The following is a 19,726-nucleotide window of genomic DNA, read 5'->3' as shown; positions in this document are numbered from 1 at the left end:
GCTCTGAAACTGGTGGTGATGGGAATTATGGAACAAATGCCTGGTTCTATTTGTTGTTATTCTTTGGGCATTCCTGTTCTACCAGCGATCTGCGAGTGAGCTCACTGAGGGGGCATATCTGGTTTTTCTTTTTGACTTTGTAAAATTTAATCAGGCCTGAGAGGAAACTCACAGCTTTCGGGAGAAAATAAAGTAGGAACCACGAAATGTCATTTAACAGAGCGTGGGTTTGGTGACTGCAGGAAAGGATTTAAGGACGCTCCTGTTCGTTTGCTGTGTAATGAGCACGGGCTCCACGCACGCACCGACGCCACAGCTCCCGGATGCAGTGGCTCCCTTATCTGGGCTTCTGCAGCGCCACAAGCCCCTTCGGGATGCTGCGAGGGGCTCCTGGTGGGTGGTGGTACAAACGTTGCGGCCGCTGCCGCCGCCGCCGGTCCTGCTGCTGTTGTTGCTGCTGCAGTCACGTGGGAGCCCCTTTAAGTTTCCATAGAGAGGCCTCTCCGGTGTCACATGATGGACATGATATAATGAAACAACATTGTGGAGAGGAAAGCATTAGGGGAGCCCACGGCTACAAAAACAAGTGAGTGAGAAGAGGTGGGAGAAAAAGAAACTACGCCACCTCCCCTGCAGCCGAGCGCACGCAGCAGCCTGGCGTGACAAGTGGGCGACGCCGGGGGCAGGGAGTGGGGGTCCTCGGCCCGCCCCGGGGACCCTGTTGTCCACCGTGCGCAGAGCAACTTTTAACCGGTAGCCCCGCACCTGTCTCTGAGTCCCCATCGCTCCCCGCGACCATCCTGGGAAAATTCTAGAAGAATACGCTCTCGGAATCTACGTGCGCATCATTTTCCTCCTCGCTCCGGAGGAAGGAGCCAGAAAGGAAAGCAGAGCTGCGTAATGTTCAGACCACCGGTAAGTTCTGTAGGGTGGGGAAAACGGGCCCAGTAGGACTTGGGGACGGGTATTTGGTGCTCAACTCCAACCCTGGGGGTGAAAAAGGTGTCCCCGCACTCCCCGTGAGGCAGATGGGTTGGCGCGTCATCCGAGCTATTTTCCCGGTGGACTCTGCTGACGTCCACCCTCGCACTCCCCCGGGGCCCCTTGACGCCCCCCGCAAAGGGCTTGCGGCTGCCGATCGGGAGGCTCGGCGGGCCAGAGAAGGAAGGTAGGGTTGCTGCGTGAGACGGGCATGTCGGAGCTATTTCGCCATGTTTGTGTTGCTAAGAGCACTTTTTTCCCCTTTGCGGTGGCTTGATGCCACATGGCTCCTCCGGAGCTGCTGCCGGGTTGAGAGCGAGTGTTTTTTTTTTTTTTTTTTCAATGTCCGCATTCCAGCTAATGTTGCGCAGATAAAATTCAAACTTGAGGTAAACAGACGAGGAGGAGGAGGAGGGGAGGGACCGGCGAGGGGGGGGGAGGACTGTTTCCATTTCGAGATTCCACCTCTTCACTCAGCGGAGACCAACATCCCGAACCTGGAGGCAACTCACGCATGGCTCCCACGCCCCCCACCTCTGCTGTCAACAAGAAGTAAGGGCCGGGGGCGTGCGATTGGGAGGGATGCGACGTCTTGGTTCTCAGGGGGGAAGAGGCAGCCCCTAGGAAAGCGGCGCTTTGACTTGGGCTATTATTTTGGCGGAGGGAAGCAGGATACGTTCTTTTGCTCTGGAGATGAGTAGGGAGGCAAGGGGTGCATATCCCCCCCTTCCTGTGACTACCCATGATCGTGTCGCCACCACCTCTGTCCCCCCCCAGCATAGGCCCCCCCCCAGGCTGGATGGGTGGGACTTCGGGTTTCCAGAAGACAGGTTATCTAGCAGGTGTGTGGGGTGGGCATTTGGATTTGATAAGTCGCTTGGATTTGGTAGGAGACCGTGGAGAGGCAAAGCAACTGCGTAGGTAGAGCTGAGTCTAATACTTATGTGTGTGTGTGTGGGGGGGGACGAGTTTCAAATCAATAGAGAAAAATCAAGACTCCCCCCCCCCCCAATATGTCTGTTTGAGCTCGCAGCAAGGCTGCTGCGTGAGTGGCGAGGACGAGGGCGAGCTTCGTCATGTGGCACCCTGTAGGCTTCTGACAGCTTGGAGCCATCTACCCCCTCCCGCGCGCGCCCGGGGCGGAAGGTGTGGGTTGGGTGGTCCGAGGAGGGTGACGTCCGAGGCGGGGTGGGGACAGGCTCCGGAGCGCCTGGGTCCGCTCGGAACGGCGTGTGAGGGAGGAGGCGGCCACGTGAGAGGGGTCCGCAGCAGCGCGCGAGCTGGAGGCTGGGGGCGAAGTGCGTAGCAGAAGTCGTGACGGGGGTGACACGCAGCCGCGAGGCCGCTCACCGCCCACGCAGGCCCCCGCCGCGGGTGGGTGCGCACTCACGCGCCCGCTCCCGGGAGACCGTTTCCGGCGCAGGACCCGAGCCTGGCGGTAAACAGGGTGGCGCCCTCTGCCCTCCCGCCCCCGGCCTGGCGGAGGCGCGCGGTCGTGGCGGACGAGCGGCGGCGGTGGCGAGCGCGCGCGCCCGCGCGCTCGCCCCCGCCCGTCCCGCCTCCTCTGTTTTTGTTTTGATGGAGCCCGCGTGCAGCTGGCGCGTGTCGAGTCACGTGCCTCGGCCGCGAGGGGGCTGGGCGCTGGCGGCCCGGACGCGGGGGAGGGCGCAGGAAGGGTCGCAGCCCCCTGCCCTGTCCGAGAACTCCGCCGAGGTACGCTCTTGCCGGGCTGGTCGCAGTTATTTCTCCCCGGAGCAGCGGGATTTGGGTTCGTCGTCACAGCATCCCTGCCAGTCAGCTGTCCCCGGGGCTGGAGGATCAGCTGAGGGAGTCGAACGGACCTCACAGCTGTGTTATCACTGGACACGGAAGTCTCTCCATCTGGCTCTTCATCCAGGCTGCACGGTATAATCAACCGGAAACCTTTAAAATTATTCTCAGTACCCACTCTTCCTAGCGAGGGACCTGAAATCCGGATAGAGTTAGGAGCGAGGGCCATTTTCTTCACCTCCTCCTTCTCCAGGAGCTGTGACGCAGTAGGAATGAAATTGATAGGTAGCCAGCCTGATAGACTAGATAGTTGTTGAATCATCCATATTTACGCACCCAAGAGTGAAAAATAGCCCCAATAGTTAACATGTCGATCTATCACTAAATGGGGCCTCTATGTGCCAGACAGGATGACTGCGCAAACATGGCCGTAACCTGGAGGAGTAACAGTTTTACATTTGGGGAAGTGGAAGCCCAGGAGGTTCTGGCAGAGGTGGTGGTGTGAGGACTCCTGACTGGTATCCAGGGGGGCAGATCCCAGAACACATACTTGGAACCATGACTTGGGGCTGCTTGACCTTTGTGAACAGCCTGAGAGCAGTGCGGGCTGAACCGAGGGCCCAAGTTTGTGTACGCGGATTTCTTCTGTGGAAGCCTTTATATGACAGGTCCGCTTGTTTGAAAGGGAGGAGAACCTTTTGGTAAATTCGTTAAGGCCTTCATGCTACCTAGTCAGTTCACTGTGGAGGAAGGAGGGGGGGGGAGCTCTTAGCAATAGACGTTAACAGGTGGATCCCTGCGATTGTTTTCGTGTTTGTTGTTGTTGAACATATGTGTAAGCTGAAGAAGAGTCTAGAAGATGTATCTGTGTTCCACGCATGGTCATGAATAAGGATGCCATGGTGGTCATGGTTTGGATGTGACCAGAACTGCCCCTGTGGGGTACAGTGTCTGTGAAGTTCTGCCATGAAATTTTTTGGAGGAAGCGCACACTTTCTGGGGTATAGAGCCTTGCTTTTTTTTTTTTTTTTTTTTTTTTTTTTTTTTTTTTTACCGAAGTCTCCTTGGTTTGTTTGTTCCTCGTTTATGTAAATTTGATGGGAACATTGAGATGATGGGGGGGTTCCAGTACGTGTTGGGAAAATATGCTTTGTTGATATCTAAGCAGATAACAGCCCAGTAAACCGAAATGTCTCCCTAAACACGTAATTCTGATTCTAATAATCTGGTGACTCGTTTGCTTTTTCATCGTTGTCTCCCGTGTCCTAAAGATTGTCACCGAAATGGTGTACGTGGGTAAGTATATCAGAGATCAGGGTATCAAGGTGAATGTTGGCATTCTTCGCAGTTTGGTGAGCCGAGCTTGAGGACCCACCCAGGCCAGTGCGACATAACCAGCTGGTTTGGGATAAGTAGTTTCTGGTTGTGTTCCTTCTCTGTCTATGCAGTACCACCACCATGAATGACACTTTTCCCCCCAGCATTGTCCGACCACGCTGGCATAGTGGTTCTCAACCCTTTAATGCAGTTCCTCATGTGTGGTCACCCCCCATCATAAAATTACTTTCGTTGCTACTTCATAACCGTAATTTTGCTACTGTTATGAATCATAATGTAAATATTTGTGTTTTCTGATGGTCCCCTTAGGCAACCCCTGTGAAAGTGTTGAGAACCGCTGGTTTAGGGTGTCCTTGTGTAGCTCTGTTAAGAGGGCTTGTTTGCTTCTTGGGTACCTCCTTCAGGAAGTTCCCGTGGTCTTTTCAAGAACCTTTTCTTAAAAGTGGGTTGATTTATTTACGTATTTGGGTGTTTCGTCTGCATGTACATCTGCATACCAGAAGAGGGCATCGGTTCCCATGGGACTATAGTAAAAGACAGTTGCGAGCCACAGTACTGGTGCTGAAAATGGAACTCGGGGCCTCTGGAAAGCAGCCCATGCTCCTAACTGCTGAGCCATCTCCAGACCCCAACTTTCATTAAAAAAAAAAAAATGTAATGTGTTCAGCGAGTGCACGTCCTCGGCTCATTCTGTCAGACGGGGCTCCTCCTTTGTCATGTGCTGGATGAGAACATGGATCTCTTCAAAGTTACCGAATGATTTTTCATTTTTTTTAAAGATTTATTTATTTATTATGTATACAGTATTCTTGGTATTCTGTCTGCATGTGCGCCCCGAATGATTTTTTAAAAGTCAGTGTGTCCGTGGCACATATTAACAATAACTTCTTTTGCATTGGGCGCCATTGAATTCTCGTATTTGCTTCACCTCCTTCCCTTCCTTTCATCCTGAAGCATCCTTGCCACCTCTGCTGTGAGCTGTCAGAAGAACAGCACACACTCTTGTGAAAAACAACAATACAGTGTCACTAACATGTTCTCGTAAATGGACTAGAGAAGACGATAGTGACGTACAGTGATTTTCACTTGTTTTCCAGTTTTGCTGTTTTTTTTTTTTTTTTTGGTTTTTCTTATACTTACTGGGAGAGCAGCTTGCTGCCATTGCCACTTTCCCTTCTTTGGGAAGAAAAATGGCTCCCGTTACCAACGGATACGCTTTATGTGCTGTGGTAGGACATAGATGCTTCTTCAGATTTCATGATACTGTCATTTTCAGATTTAGTATACAGAGATGTGTGTGAGCCCCTCCGCCCTGTACGGCTTTCGGAGATGATGAAGCGGTTTCCAAAGCTGCGATCTCCAGCCTGCTACCTGATTGAGGCCCTCAAGTGACTTACATCCTCAGTGTGGCTTGTGTGACGCAGGAACTGAACTTCGAGTTGATCCAAATGTAGATAGCCACTAGTGGCAACAGTACGGGACAGAGTGGAGGCTTTGCTTCCCTTGGAGTCTGACATGTAATGAGCAAACATTTAGGCGAAGGTAGTGTGCCTTTAAAAGAAAATTCTAGGGCATTGGCACAAATGTTTCTCATTCCTAGATTATAGGTAGTTGCTGGTGATGTTTTATCTGACCCGGGTGAGGCCCTCATCGGTAGAACATCTGTATTGTTACATAAGCTGTCCTACTTCATGTGGTCTCTCCCTTCCAGAAGCAGAGAGGAGAAGTTGGGGATAGCAATAGTGACAAATAATTATTTACAAATGGATGGGAGTAATTGGTGCATGAACCAAATGAACGCCTCACAAGTTGAATCCGTTTTTTATTTTAAATGTGTTGGAAGGGCTGGGCAGGATTTGTCTTGCTGACGGTTTTGTCTCCAGTGCTTATCACGGTGCTTGACATTAGGAGCACTCAAATATTTGTTGAGTAAGTCAGTAGTCACGTCACCCAGCCCTAGCGCCCGTGGTTGAAGGGTGGAAGGGAGCACGGAAGACAGGGACTCCGACGTCACGGTTCTTCCAAGGCATTCTGGTTAAGTGTCACCTTGATTTCTCGCCTGTAAGAATCGGAGCAGGAGCTGTCACCCTTATTTGATGACAGATTAAAAATAGTTGCAAGATGCGGTGTACGGGTCAGAAGGGGGCTGGGAAGAATATATCCACACAGAGGAAAGGAAGGATGTATTTCAGTTGTATTCTGACCGTCCCTGTACTTCTGGTAAAGAAAATAAAATCCGTGCGTTGAAGAGCATAAATTAGGTAAATTGATTTATGGAATAAGAAATTATATTTGTTAATAATTCTAAAAAGAAGAACAGAAGTACAACCCCAAGCGTGGTGTGACGTTGAGAAAACAGCTTCAGCATAAGAACGGGAGTGGACTCTTTGTTCCATAACTGTTCGGTCTCATCGTAACACCCGAGTTAAGCTTCTCCAAGGGGATATTTAAGGTAGACGTAGAAGTGGAAGCAAGTGTTTATTGGTGTAGGAAGCTACTAGGGAATGGATGAAAACTATACAGGACGTTGCCGACATGTTTAGAACAAGAGCGTGGAGGTGAAAAACGCAGTTTTCTTCAGTGCTCAGATTCTGTGCTGGTGTGGGTTGATGATGAGATGACATGCATGGTAGTGTTTGCAGAAAGGTGCTGCATAGACTCCGCCATCTTGTGCGTCGCATGAGCCTACTTGTCGCTGTGATGTGTACCTGTGTTCTAGGTCTGCATTATTCTATGGCTTCTTCTAGAACTCCTGCTGTTGGCACTGTATGTCCCACAGTGAAAACGAGTTTTACTATAGAATACGTACAACACAGTTGGGAATACTAACCTGTCACTCAAAATCAAAAGTCATAGAGAACACTCCAAGGTGAAGTGTGAATTGGGGAGGGAGCAGGCAACCTTCTCAAGACATTCTGTCTATTCTTTGTGGTTAGGTTTTAAATAACCCTATTAACCTCTTTCCTTTTCTTTACCTTTTTTTTTCTATTCTTATTTAGACAGGGTCTGACTGGGTAGCTCTGGGTGTCCTGGAGCTTGCTATGTAGATCAGACTGGCCTGCCTCTGCTTCCCAAGAAGGGGTCCCTTTGGGATCAAAGGTGTGTGCCACCACAAACTGGCTGAATCTTTTTGATAGAGTACAAATAATAATACATAAACAAATGCAAGCGCCTCAAACTGTCAACCAAGTGTTCCAGTAATTCCTGCTGTTGCCTTAGAAACAAAACCAAAATACAACCTTAATAAGACAGAACCAAACACTCCTGATAGCAACAGAAGTGAACTGAACTAAACAAATAAAGGAAGCCTGTGTTGCTTGACACATTAGAGGTCAACCGTGTGTAGGCTGCTTTTTAGGTATTCATTATAGTTGCTTAGTACCAAGAGTTTATATTTGCTGGGTCTAAGTATCTGGAGATACTGTTAGATTGACAGTCCAGAAACCAAGATGCATTTGCCTATGACAGCCCGTGGTACTGGTTGGATTCAGGTATAATGTTAAAGAAGCACTTTGAGCTTACTGAAAGGTGTTCATAGTGAGTGACCGTGGGTACTACCTTCCTATAAGAATTTAAGGAAGCTGGGTGTGTTTCCAGTGACCATCCTGGCAGAGGATCACTCGTTCAAGGCTAACCTACATGGTGAGACTCTCAAAAGCAAACAGAAAATGTTAATGACAAAATGATTGGCTTTGGTTCTTTGCTTTATGGAGTTGGTTACATTGGACCCATGGTTATCACACCACAGAGGGCTTGTTAGAACACATAGCTTTGGCTTCACATGCCTCCTGACTAGGCAGGCCTAGGGTAGGCTCAGTAATGTACACTTAGATTTCCCATGATTGCTGGTCCAGATTCTCAGAGGACCTCACATTAAATTAGGGAACGTTTTCTACTCTTCGTGACTCCACGCGTGCACCCACCCTCTACGTACCCGCTTACATTGCAAGCCTGACCTTTGCTTGATTTCTCCTTCATGACATTTAAAAAATTACTGTATGGTAATGATTATAATTTTTTTGACAAGTTTCTTGAGCAGTCCATGTTTTCAGAAAACCTTGAACCTATTCTAACTCGGATATATATTCCTGAGTAGTCAGGGAGTTCTTAATAAAGATATATTGAAGTCAGGTGTAGCGGCCCATGCCTTTAATCCTAGCACTTGGGAGACAAAAACAGGCAGATCACTGAGTTCAAAACCTGCCGGCTCCAAAAGTGAGTTACAGGACAGCTAAGGGTGATTAGATCCTGTTTATTAAAATATTTCTGATGGTAAAGAACAAAACCGTAAGCTGCTGATTTAACTTCAATGTGTCAGATACTAACCAATTTCCTCTTTTGTTTATGCGTATGGATATTTTTCCTGCACGTCTGTCAGTGTGCCATGTACGTGCAGTTCCTGAGGAAGCCAGAAGAGGGTGTCGGAAGCCAGAGGGTCCCCTGCAACTGGAGTTACAGATGGTTGTGAGCTGCCTCGTGGGCGCTGGGAATTGGATCTCCATCCTCTGGAAGAGCAGGATGTCCTCTTAACCACAGAGCCACCTCCCGCCCTGCAAGCTGACTTTTGAGCTGCAGAGTGGCGGTTGCAGCAGCGTTGGAGCTCACTGAAGGAAGGGCTATGACGCACAGATGTTTTTTTCCAGCTAATTACATTGCTTTGGGTCTGTACTAGACCGTGAGAGCAATAATCCAGAAGTCCTCTGAGAACAGCTGACTTGGGGAAGAGTGTGTGTATAGGAAGGAGATGCCCTATGTTGTACGTGCAGGATGTGTAGGAAGTCAAAACACTGTCTGTCTGTAGTTCACAGACTGGGCCCAGTAACAGCTCTGAGGCTTCTAAAGGAGAGGCCTGTGGGGCTGGGATCTGGTTGCAAGGGGTCGGGGATAGCAGATTCATCTTAAAAGCAGACAGCATGTTCTTGGGGTGCTGCGGGGCACTCCAATATGGCTTCTAAGGGCTAGGCTCCTGGAGGCACTCTAAATTACGATCAGGTGGTTCAGGGTCGGAAATGAGCTGAGTTGAGATTTCACAGCATATTCTAACATGAGGGAATTTGTTGGAAAGAAAAGCCATTCCCAAGAGAAATATGTAAAAATCTTACCTGAGAGGGAAATCAAACGGGACCTGTGAGGAGGAGGGACTGGTGACGATGAGATCTTCTAAGATCTTAGAACATTTTGAAGACTAATTAACAAAACCAATTATAGCAGCACACAGTTTTCTGTTAGAAAATGATTACGAGCTTTACTTTCTGTGACTGTCACCACATACTGCTACTTAACTCACGTCAGACTCTGCAGAGCTCTGCTCGAAACTAGTGCTTCCGTTTTTAGATGGCTTTAATAATTGTTCACATGTTTGAATAGGTTTCAAAGGCAGGCATGTTGCTTCCTCCAGAGTGTGTGTGATGGATTCGTGTGGGCCACAGCGGACTGCCGCCCGCCTCCAAACTGGCTCCTCTGCGCACAGTTTAGCGTTCTCTTGAAGTCCTGCATTTTGTTTTTTGTTTTTTTTTCAAAGATTTATTTATACAGTATCCTGCCTGTAGGCCAGAAGAGGGTACCAGATCTCATCATAGGTGGTTGTGAGCCACCACGTGGTTGCTGAGAACTGAACTCAGGACCTCTGGAAGAGCAGTCAGTGCTCTTAACCGCTGAGCCATCTCTCCAGCCCCGAAGTCCTGAATTTTGTAACTGCTCTTAGGAAACACTGAAACATACATGCTGGGATCCGATTTAGTACACACATGACTTAGGCTTTTACAGATGGAGCTCTAGGTTTGAATCTGCTTTTGAAAAGACATGTTGGCCGGGCGATGGTGGCGCACGCCTTTAATCCCAGCACTCGGGAGGCAGAGGCTGGCGGATCTCTGTGAGTTCGAGACCAGCCTGGTCTACAGAGCTAGTTCCAGGACAGGCTCCAAAGCCACAGGGAAACCCTGTCTCGAAAAACCAAAAAAAAAAAAAAAAAGAAAAGACATGTTACTGAGATCTTCAGTCTTTTTCTTGTGTTTGATGAAGGGGATGGAGTTGTTTATTGACTCGGGTAGCTGGACATGTTCTTGGCAATTGACTCTTTAGATTCTGTTTTCTTTTGAGACGGAGTCTCACGCTGGAGCCAGGAGTGCCTTATATACTCACTTCCGTAGTTCACGCCACCTTCAAGTGCAGCTGCAGGTCTTCCTGGGCCACTACACACGGCTCTTCGCAGGGAAATCTGTGACACAGTTTTAAATACTGGGGCTGGCAGGCTGAGTGTTCTGGGACCCCCGGAGAGTCAGTGGTCTGCCCTAGGATTCCCTCCGAATCCTTCCCTGAGTGTTTTTTCTCCTTTTACCCTAGAGCAGCAGTTCCCCACCTGGAGGTCTCAGCCCCTTTGGGGAGGTCAGATGAACCTTCACAGGAGTGTTCAGGAATATTATTTTCAGGTGTGTGACTTTTGTTTATGCTGCATTTGTTTAACCATAAGCTGTGATTCTTTGTCTAAACACCTGATGAACGGCCAATAGTGAGGCAGGATCAAGGATAGGTGGGGCTGGCAGGCGGAGAGAATAAATAGGAGAAAGCGAGCAGCAAGAGAACAAGAGGGAGGAGGACATCAGAGGTCAGCTACCTGGCCAGCCACAAAGTAAGGAAAGATATACAGAAGTCAGAAAGGAAAAAGCCTAGCGGCCAAAGGTAGCTGGGTTAATTTAGGTTAAGGAAAGCTGGCAAGAAAATAGCCAAGCTTAGGCCGGGCATTCCTAACTAAGGCTCTGTGTGGGATTTATTTGGGAACTGGATGGTGGGTCCCTCAAAAAGTGAAAATAGTAAAAGATACACAACACAGGGGTCTCCTCAGAAAATACAAGATACTTACCTTATTCATTAACAGTAGCAAAAAATACAGTTATGAAATAACAATGAAAGTAATTTTATGGTTGGGTCACCATAACTTACATATAAGGAACTGTATTAAAGGGTCACAACATTTAGGAAGGTTGAGAACCACTACTCGAGAGTTCTGAGAAACCCGGGGGCTGGAAGGAATGACTCAGCTGCTAGAGTGCTCAGCATGAGGCCTTCACCCCAGCCCATGTGGAAGGCATCAAGGAACACGTTCCTAATCTTAGCACTGGGGTCGATCCCAGTGAGACTCATATCTTGAGAGATCTGTCTCTCAAAAAGAAGAAAAACAAGGTGATGGTATCTCAGCAAGGACACCCAAGACAGACCTCTGGTCTAGGAACATGCCTATATGTACTGTGTACTTAGACATACACATGTACCTGTGTACATCACACACACACACACACACACACACACACACACACACACACCAGCAGCAACAACAAATCCTCCTATAATCCAGAGTTAAAATGTTAAGGACAGTTGTAAACTGTTTGGGAGCATCTGTCCGTTTTCTTTTAGCCCGTTTAGCCTGTGAGAACTGGTTCTGTCTGGCTAGGCGTGCTGCTCAGCGTCTGAGGATGAGTGCTGGTTGGCCAAGGCTGCTGTGTGGCTCTTCCTCCCTCCACACACACTTCCTGTTCCTGTCAGTTCTCTTCCTGTGCAGCTGCTGATCTTAGCATCAACATTGAGGAGAAGTACTGACCATCCTTCTGACAGTGATTTGTGGCTACTTGATTACTCTGCTTGCTGCTGTTCCCGTTAGCTCCAGGGCTCTAGGAAAAGCTCTCTCTTCCCCATCTGTTCCTTGGGGAGAGTTGGGATGGACAAAGGGCTTGCTGGCCCTCGGTTGCTAACTAGAACCCATTTGTACACTGGTACCCGCAGACTCTCGGGGTGTGTGGTTATTGCACATGGCTGGTAATGGAGAGAAGAGGGGTCTTGATGTAGGGACCAAGGTGAGAGAATCCAGAATTCCTTAAATGAGTTTACTAAACTCATTATTGCTGTGGTGAGAACACTTAATTACATTTTATTCACATTCCTAATTTAGTTCTTTGAATTTTGTAGTTTTTTGCAATTTTACACTATTTAATACAGGCTATGTTACAAGAGAAGTATGATTGCTCTATAATTTTTCTCTACTTTTTTTCTTGAACCTGCATCTCTTTGGCCCCCTCTCTCCTGGAGTTTAGGTGAGTCCCAAGGGCACCCTCTACATTCTGTGCCGCTTGCAGAATTCTGGCCGTTGAAGTAGGATCACCTACCAGGATTCGGAAGATTTCTGCTACCTTTTTTGCTCCCAGGAGGCGGTGGTTTCTAAAGTCAGACAGCCTTTCAGTGCTGGTGTTTGAACTACTGAGGGAGTTTCTGGGAACTAGCTTAGCGTTTCTGTTACTTCGTGTACACTCATTTTTTTTTTAAAGCTATTTCAGGTCTTTCCTTTTGCACAACTTGTGCATGGCCTGTGACCTTGAGAGCTTGTGTCCTCTTTTCAGGGGAATTCTTGCCAGTAAGAAATCACAACTACACCAAACTGCTTGTCTGTCTGTGGTCAAGGCCACTGGCAGCTGTTTGTGCTTGCTGCTGTACTGTGGTACCTATCTGCTGTACTGCACGGGCTGTCCATGTTTTAAAAGCTCTGGGTGCTACCCATCGGGGTTGCTTAAGCTGTGGTCCTAGAGTTAGTTATGTTACTTTGCCTTTGCTTTTCTTTAACCTTTTCAAAAACTTACGCTGTATGTAAACTCTGTCTGAAGCATTTCTTGTCTGAAATGCTAATGTTTGATGGGAAGAAGTAAAACATGTTTAAAGATCATTCATAGCCCTCTTTTGGATTTCATCTCTGAACCTTCTAGCTTATGCTTTTGCCTTGTAGAACATAACTGTTTTCGTGGGAAAGTGTGCCCAGAGCCCTCCTTGCTCCCACTTTTAGGGAGTTCCAAGTTGAGATTTTTCCTGCTGCTAATTTAATTCTGGAAGAGAAACCAAGGGCTCTGCTCATAGCCACCCTTCTTTGTAACTATCTAATGAGCCGTGTGCAACGAGGACTTCTTTGCTTTAATGAACCAGTGTCCTAGTTAGTCATTTCATATTAAATACAAGGTCAGGACTGGGGGTGCTGCTCAGTAGGAGAGCTTGTGCATAGTGTCGGCCTTGGGTTCAGCCCCCGCTACCACAAAACCCAAAAGGATTATTCGGGGTTCCAGACAGAAACCTTGGTCTCCAGTGTCCCGATGACATTTCTATGTTGGGGACATGGTGATGGCATGGTAACCTAGGCACGTGCTCTGTCCAAGTGATCCCAGACTGTTAACCCAGAAAGCCACGCTGCATTCTTGAGGACAGCCGCAGCAGCACCCCAAGAGTCGACTGGAAATGCCTCTGCACTCCCTGCATTTTGTTGTTGTTGGAGGGTGTCTCCTGGTTGCGAGGGCAGACCTGTAATTGTGTGGGCTTATGTAACACTTGCTAACATACCGTGGTGCCCTTCTGGAGTCAGAGCTCTGAGCTTGGGGGAGGTTATTCTCCAGGAACCTGTGGGCTCAGGGACGTTACCCCCGACCCCCGGCCTGTATTTGGGGTTGTGGACTTTTGAGTTACCTTTCACTGATAGTCTTCCAAGTCTTCAGTGTGGAGCCTAGCTAAGATGTGCAAGCAAACGTGATCGCTTTAGTTACACTTTCTGTCTCAAAAGAAAACAAACAAAAAAATCTTTGAATGTATCTTGAATGTTTTGTGGGATGCTGGTATACTGTGGCTCTGCATACCCAATTTTGGCCTTTATTCCCCTTCATCCTGTCTCTCCCTCTTTCCTTTCCTTACTCAGTTTCTCAAATTTATATGTATTTATATATATTATATATGTGTGTGCGTGTATATATATATATATATATATTTTCTATGTGGGTTCTATCTATCTGCCTTTTCCATTTGCTCTTTCTAGGACTGCAGATAAATGGAAGGTCCCACATGACCCCCACCCCCAAACTGAGGGCCCTCTAAAACTAAAGACAGCTTTGACTCTAATGTTGACATTGTTGTAGTCCGTAAACATTCATGCTGATGCATAGTAATGAATAGGAAGTATTTCTGAAGTTTTAATTTGTTTATATAGGCTAATCCTTGTTGGATGGAAAGTGCGTGTAAAATGTATACATTGTTCTTTAGGAGACATTCAAGTAGAATTGAGAAGTATATTTGAAGACATTCTGCTAGGATTTAAATCTTTTTAAGTAACAAATATCAGGATTGTTTTTAATGAAGAATTTGCTGAATAAAAGTAAACATTTGGGTTCAAGCAGTTTTTGTTTTTTTAATTGCTTAAACTGTATTTGGTGCGAAGAACATGACAATTGTCAAGGATGAGAGTACAGTCTGGCTGCAGTGGCCTTCAGAGCCGAGGGACTTCAGTTCTGTTAGTCCTAGCACATAGCTGACTTCCAGTGGCTTGGCTGGTTAAGCACAATTGGCTACAGGTAAGTAATATTTCTCCTTCTACCAAAAACTCAGGAGACTTGGAAATGGAATACAAGCAACGTGAGACTAGCATTGGAGTTTTAGTAGTTTTGTCTTAGACATCACATAGTTATCAGGTGTGGGTTGATGTTTGACCTCTTTGGAACTGAATTACTGAGTAAGATACCTCCTAGGTCTGGGATACGATTTGTTTTACTTTGGTACAGTTTCCATTGAACCAGGGTCTCATCCGTGCCACCAAACCTAGTGTTTGGCATCTCGGCTAACTGAAGTGGGTACACATCTTCCAAATTTTAATTTGGTAGAAAGGTCCCTCCAGTAATATTCATACTGGGATTTTGAGGGGTTCTCCTCATTTCTATTTAATGGGGTGAGAGACCAGTGTTACATAAATTTATGAGAATTTTGCTGTTGCCAACTCAGAGTTGCTTTGTTTGGGGTAGGAGAATAGTTTTTTGCAGTTCTCAGTAGGAGAACCCGGGCAGAAGGAAGCTAGTCGGAACAGTCTGGAAGGAGAGCTTTGGTAAAATTTGGAGAAAACCTGGGATTGAAGCTGGTTCTGAAAAGCCCATAAACTTGAGTGCCGAGCTCCTAAGGTCCCCAATGAGGAGCAGAAGGAGGGAGAACATGAGCAAGGAAGTCAGGACCATGAGGGGTGCACCCACCCACTGAGACAGTGGGGCTGATTTTTTGGGAGCTCACTAAGGCCAGCTGGACTGTGACTGAAAAAGCATGGGATAAAACCAGACTCTCTGAACATGGCGAACAATGAGGGCTGATGAGAAGCCAAGGACAATGGCACGGGGTTTTGATCCTACTTCATGTTCTGGCTTTGTGGGAGCCTAGCCAGTTTGGATGTTCACCTTCCTAGACATGGACGGAGGGGGGAGGACCTTGGACTTTCCACAGGGCAGGGAACCCTGACTGCTCTTTGGACTGGAGAGGGAGGGGGAGAGGAGTGGGAGGAGGGGGAGAGCGGCGGGTGGAGGGAGAGGGAAATGGGAGGCTGGGAGGAGGTGGAAACTTTTTTTTTTCTCAATAAAAAATTAAAAAACAAAACAAAACGTGAGTGCCGAGGCATTTCTCTGTTGCTTAGCACGTTGTTGGCCTTTCTAGGTTGGCAGGACGCTATTGTTTTGCCCTAAAGAGATGAGGGAGAGGCATGGAGGCTGTGAATGCAACCAGAAAGTAGTCACTAATACTTGTGCCACTGTTGAATCCATAGGCGTGTCTTGTGGTCCCATTGTTATTTGCAGTTCAGAGAACAAGTAAGACTGTTGGTGACTTTCCCCCTGGCAGTCTGCACAGCATCCTGGTACCTAGCAATTAGCATTAGAGGTAGAAAGCTTCCTGGTCAGTACTGACTTGCTTTCTCCATGTCCTGTGACCATTGAGTGTAGTTTTCACAGGTCTTCAACAGCTGGCCTGACCATCAAGTTCTGTCAGGCAACCAAGAACAATGATAGTAGTCTATATTGTTTTGGGTGTTTCCGGAACATCTCCAACCACAAATTTGAGAGGTGTCCTACACCTTAGCACTGGGCTTTTTATTTCACATCCTGTATCTCCAAGGTAAGCATATGATCCCCAGAGTAGGGTAATTCCACAATTAAATAAACTTTAATATGGGAGGTTTAGAATATTGCTTGCATATGCTTTTTGGAGCACCCTTTGGGTTAGACTCCTCTGCCCTATCCTCTTATGCTTGTATATTTGGATGGATTGCCATGTTTAAATAATACTAGCCAGTCATTGGTGAAGGTCTTTAGTTGGTTTGTTTGATGTTTTCTCCTTTGACACTCAAAGTTCTGTGCTTTGGTAGACATATCACTTAGGGGACATTATGTCCTCACTATCACGCTGGAGGCTCATAGCATCACTCCTGATAAGGCCGACTTTGATAACCGGATATGGCCACCACCCCCCTTATTTAAAGGTTTTTCGAGGCAGGGTCTCTGTGTAGTTCTGGCTGTCTTGAGACTCAAACTGTAGACCAGGCTGGCCTCAAACCTGCAGAGATCTGCCTGCCTCTGCTTCCTAAGTACTGGGATTAAAGGTGTGCATCACCACCAGCTCTTTTTAAAGTCATTTATTCCACCATTCCCCCACAAAAAAGTTCATGGAATTATCTTTCTTAGACTTTTACTATTCTATTATTTATAAGTGTATTTTTTCTAGTTTTATTTATTTAAAAACATTGTTTATTTGGGAGGGGAACTTACACATGCACAGGCTTGTATGGAGGCCAGAGGACAGTTTTAGGAGTGGTCGTCAGGCTTGGCAGCGGCAAATGCCATAACTCACTGAGCTGTCTTGCTGACCTGCTTCTGTTTCTTTTTCTACTAAACTTTATGGCTCATTGATTGATGCTCACCGTCCGACTCAATTATTCTTACCTTGTAATTTTAAAGTAAAATCTTTAAAAAAAAAATTAATTGATCTTCTCCTAAGAAGTGCTTCAGTTTTCCAAGTACTAGGATTACAGGTGTGACTCACAACACTAGCTTCTCAAATTAAAAAAATAGTTACAGTCAGTCTGCTGAGTCTTCATCCTCGCTTCCTCTGCGTCCTGGTGAAGCAGCCTGCTCCCAGGGTAAAGAACACGCCTGTTCTCTCTAATAGTAACTGCATGGCTTCACTGTTGATCCTTTAGACCCTGATTCATTTGGAGCTTATTCCTGTGTGTGGTTCGAGGTGGGATCTGGTTTTATTTATCTCCAAATGGCTGTGCAGTCTTTTTAACACCATTTCTTTTTTTTTTAAATATTTATTATTTATTATGTATACAATAGTCTATCTGTGTGTATGCAGAAGGCCAGAAGAGAGCACCAGACCTTATTACAGATGGTTGTGAGCCACCATGTGGTTGCTGGGAATTGAACTCAGGACCTTTGGAAGAGCAGGAAATGCTCTTAACCACTGAGCCATCTCTCCAGCCCTTAACACCATTTCTTTAAAAGTGCGTTTTAATCAGGTAATGTTCATGTCTCCTTGAGGCTGTTTTGACATGTGGGAAGTTCTTGGTCTGTCGTGTCTGTGTGCATCACACTTTCCGTTATGGAGGCTTTATGGTGGACTATACCACCTGGAAGAATATACCATCCTCCCTCTAGTACCTGAGTGTTTTGTTTTCAATATGAAATTCTCTTTCAGTCACCCACTTAAAAACTTGGTGTATTTGTAAAAGTTACAGTTATTTTATATATTTATGTAAGTGAACTGACATTTTATATTAGATTGTTCTGTCAGAAAATAAGAGCTCTTATTTGTTTAAGTCTTCTTTTGTGTCTTCTCTGGAATGTTTTAAAATTTTCCTCTAATGGATTTTACACATTTCTTATTATGAAACTTGCATTTTTTCCACTTACTATTCTGTCAAGCAGGTCAGTACATGTTGACCCATTTTATTTTGTAAAATGGATCCAGGGTAGTTTGCCATGCCCTAATTTAATTTAACTTTGCCTCTGTTGATGTATGCATGTTACTTTGAATTTTCCCACTTCCAAGCAGTTAGAATTGGAATTGCTTATTCATAAACCATCTGGATTTGGGGGGTAATAAGTGCTGCCAAGTTATCTGATGAAGTTGTGCAAACTTTAGTGCATATGTACATTGTTTTCAGATCTTCAAACTTACTTTTTAAGGAAAAACACCGCAAAATTACTCCTCTAAAAGTTGTGTGTGTTCATTAACCTGGGTAATACACAGTAGCAGGGGCTGGGGATACAGTTCAGTTATTCAGTGTATGGGAGACCCGAGGTTCAGTTGCCAGAGCACTGTGAATAATAAAGTAGCATAAGTCACAGCTTCTACCTTGAATAACTGGAACATAGTCTTGAAAACGACGTTTATGTACATGTGAAAGTTCTCATGGGAGGAAACCTTGAGTGGAGCCCAAAAGAAGGCATTGCTGGGTCTAGTGTCAACACCCTCAAACCCACACTCAAGGGGCAGGAGCGGGTGGATCTCTTGAGTTCGGAGCTAACTTGGACTGCACAGCAAGTTCCAGATCCAGGGCTATGTAGTGAGACCTTGTTTTATCCTCCCCTCCCACAGAAGCGTGCAGAAAGTTAGTTTGGTGTGCTTGTGACATAGGTTAAACTGACTTCATCTTGCCAGGGATAGAAACATCCTACACTAAAATGGTGTCTCTATGCAAAGATGACTTTGAGGTGAGGCCCAAAGAAACACTTGAGGTTTGGTTTCCTTGACATCAGAGAGTCTTCTGGCAAGGTGACAAATCACCCTCAAATTCAGAGGTTGGAGTTAACAGTAAACACTAATTTTCTCTAGCAGTGTGTTGGGGGGTGGAATGGGGTTGGTTGGGTTCGGGACTGGGATCTCTTCTGGTATTCAGTCAAAAATGTTAGGTTCCCGTCCTCCTGCTGGTTAGGCTGGAGGGTCCTCTTGCAGGGCGGTGCATTCCCTGGTGCTGGTGGCTTGTGGAGGCTTGAGTTTCTCCACCGAGAGGAGCATCCCCTGATGGAGAGATCCAGTGAAACAGGGCAGATGCTTCAGTGCCTTTTGATCTTCCTGTTGGAAGCCGTCCTCGGTCACTCTCTCCACGTTCTATTCCTTAGAAACAAGCTGTAAGTTCGGCCCACATCCAAGAGCAGGGGATCTAAGTTTCACATTTTCAAGAGGGAATGTCGAAGGATCTGGGAACAGATTGTGAAACCTACACACTGTCCTGTCTGTTCTAAAAAGGAGTGGTGCTAACGTTTGAAAAGGGAAAACACTCCTCCCCCTCCGCCACCCCCAGGGTGTCTAAGAAGAAGGAGCTGGTCGTAGTGGTGAAGGTTATCTGACCGAGAGAGACCTCCCCGGTGCAGGAAGAGAGGTTTAGCTGAGGTGGGGGAGTGGGGGAGAAGTAGGGTGAGTGGAAGAATGGCGGCCTCAGAATGATGAGCCAACCACAAGGAAGAGAGAGACCAAGCATGTCAGAATTGGGAAGGAAAGCAGGCTTTGAGGGAAAGGGGGAGCCGATTTGGTTGTGAACATTCAGGGGGAGATTCCTAAGGAGTTGAAATTGAACAGCCAAGATCCAGGTTGAAACCTCTCCCCAGAGAGGTGCCACCATGAGGGCCGGGACGGGGCAGGGGGTGCGCAGTTCGGTGCAGGGCTGCAGAAATGAGGCAGATGTGTAGCAAGAGGGTGAAGGAAGAGCAGCTGCCTTCCTGGCAGGAGGGAACTGGAGCCATCCAGAGCCCTCAGGTGTTGGGGTTTGAAGAGAGCTGTGTTTAGAAAGAAAGCATTTGCGGAACTGTGA

General features: G+C 46.9%; 1 long non-coding RNA gene across 1 annotated transcript in view; it reads left to right on the top strand.

Annotated features, from left to right (window-relative positions):
• The first annotated feature begins 274 nt into the window (after positions 1-274).
• Positions 275-19,726, top strand: part of LOC121463402 — an 81,967-nt gene continuing 62,515 nt past the window's right edge. The window contains exon 1 of the long non-coding RNA XR_005976436.1: positions 275-915. This is a non-coding gene — a long non-coding RNA (uncharacterized LOC121463402). The remainder of the gene's footprint in view (positions 916-19,726) is intronic.

The sequence above is a fragment of the Microtus oregoni genome, unplaced genomic scaffold (assembly GCF_018167655.1).
Source record: "Microtus oregoni isolate MIOR12 unplaced genomic scaffold, Mior012 000026F_ref0000081, whole genome shotgun sequence".
Taxonomy (NCBI): Eukaryota; Metazoa; Chordata; class Mammalia; order Rodentia; family Cricetidae; genus Microtus; species Microtus oregoni.
This window is presented reverse-complemented; position numbering and strand designations above follow the sequence as displayed.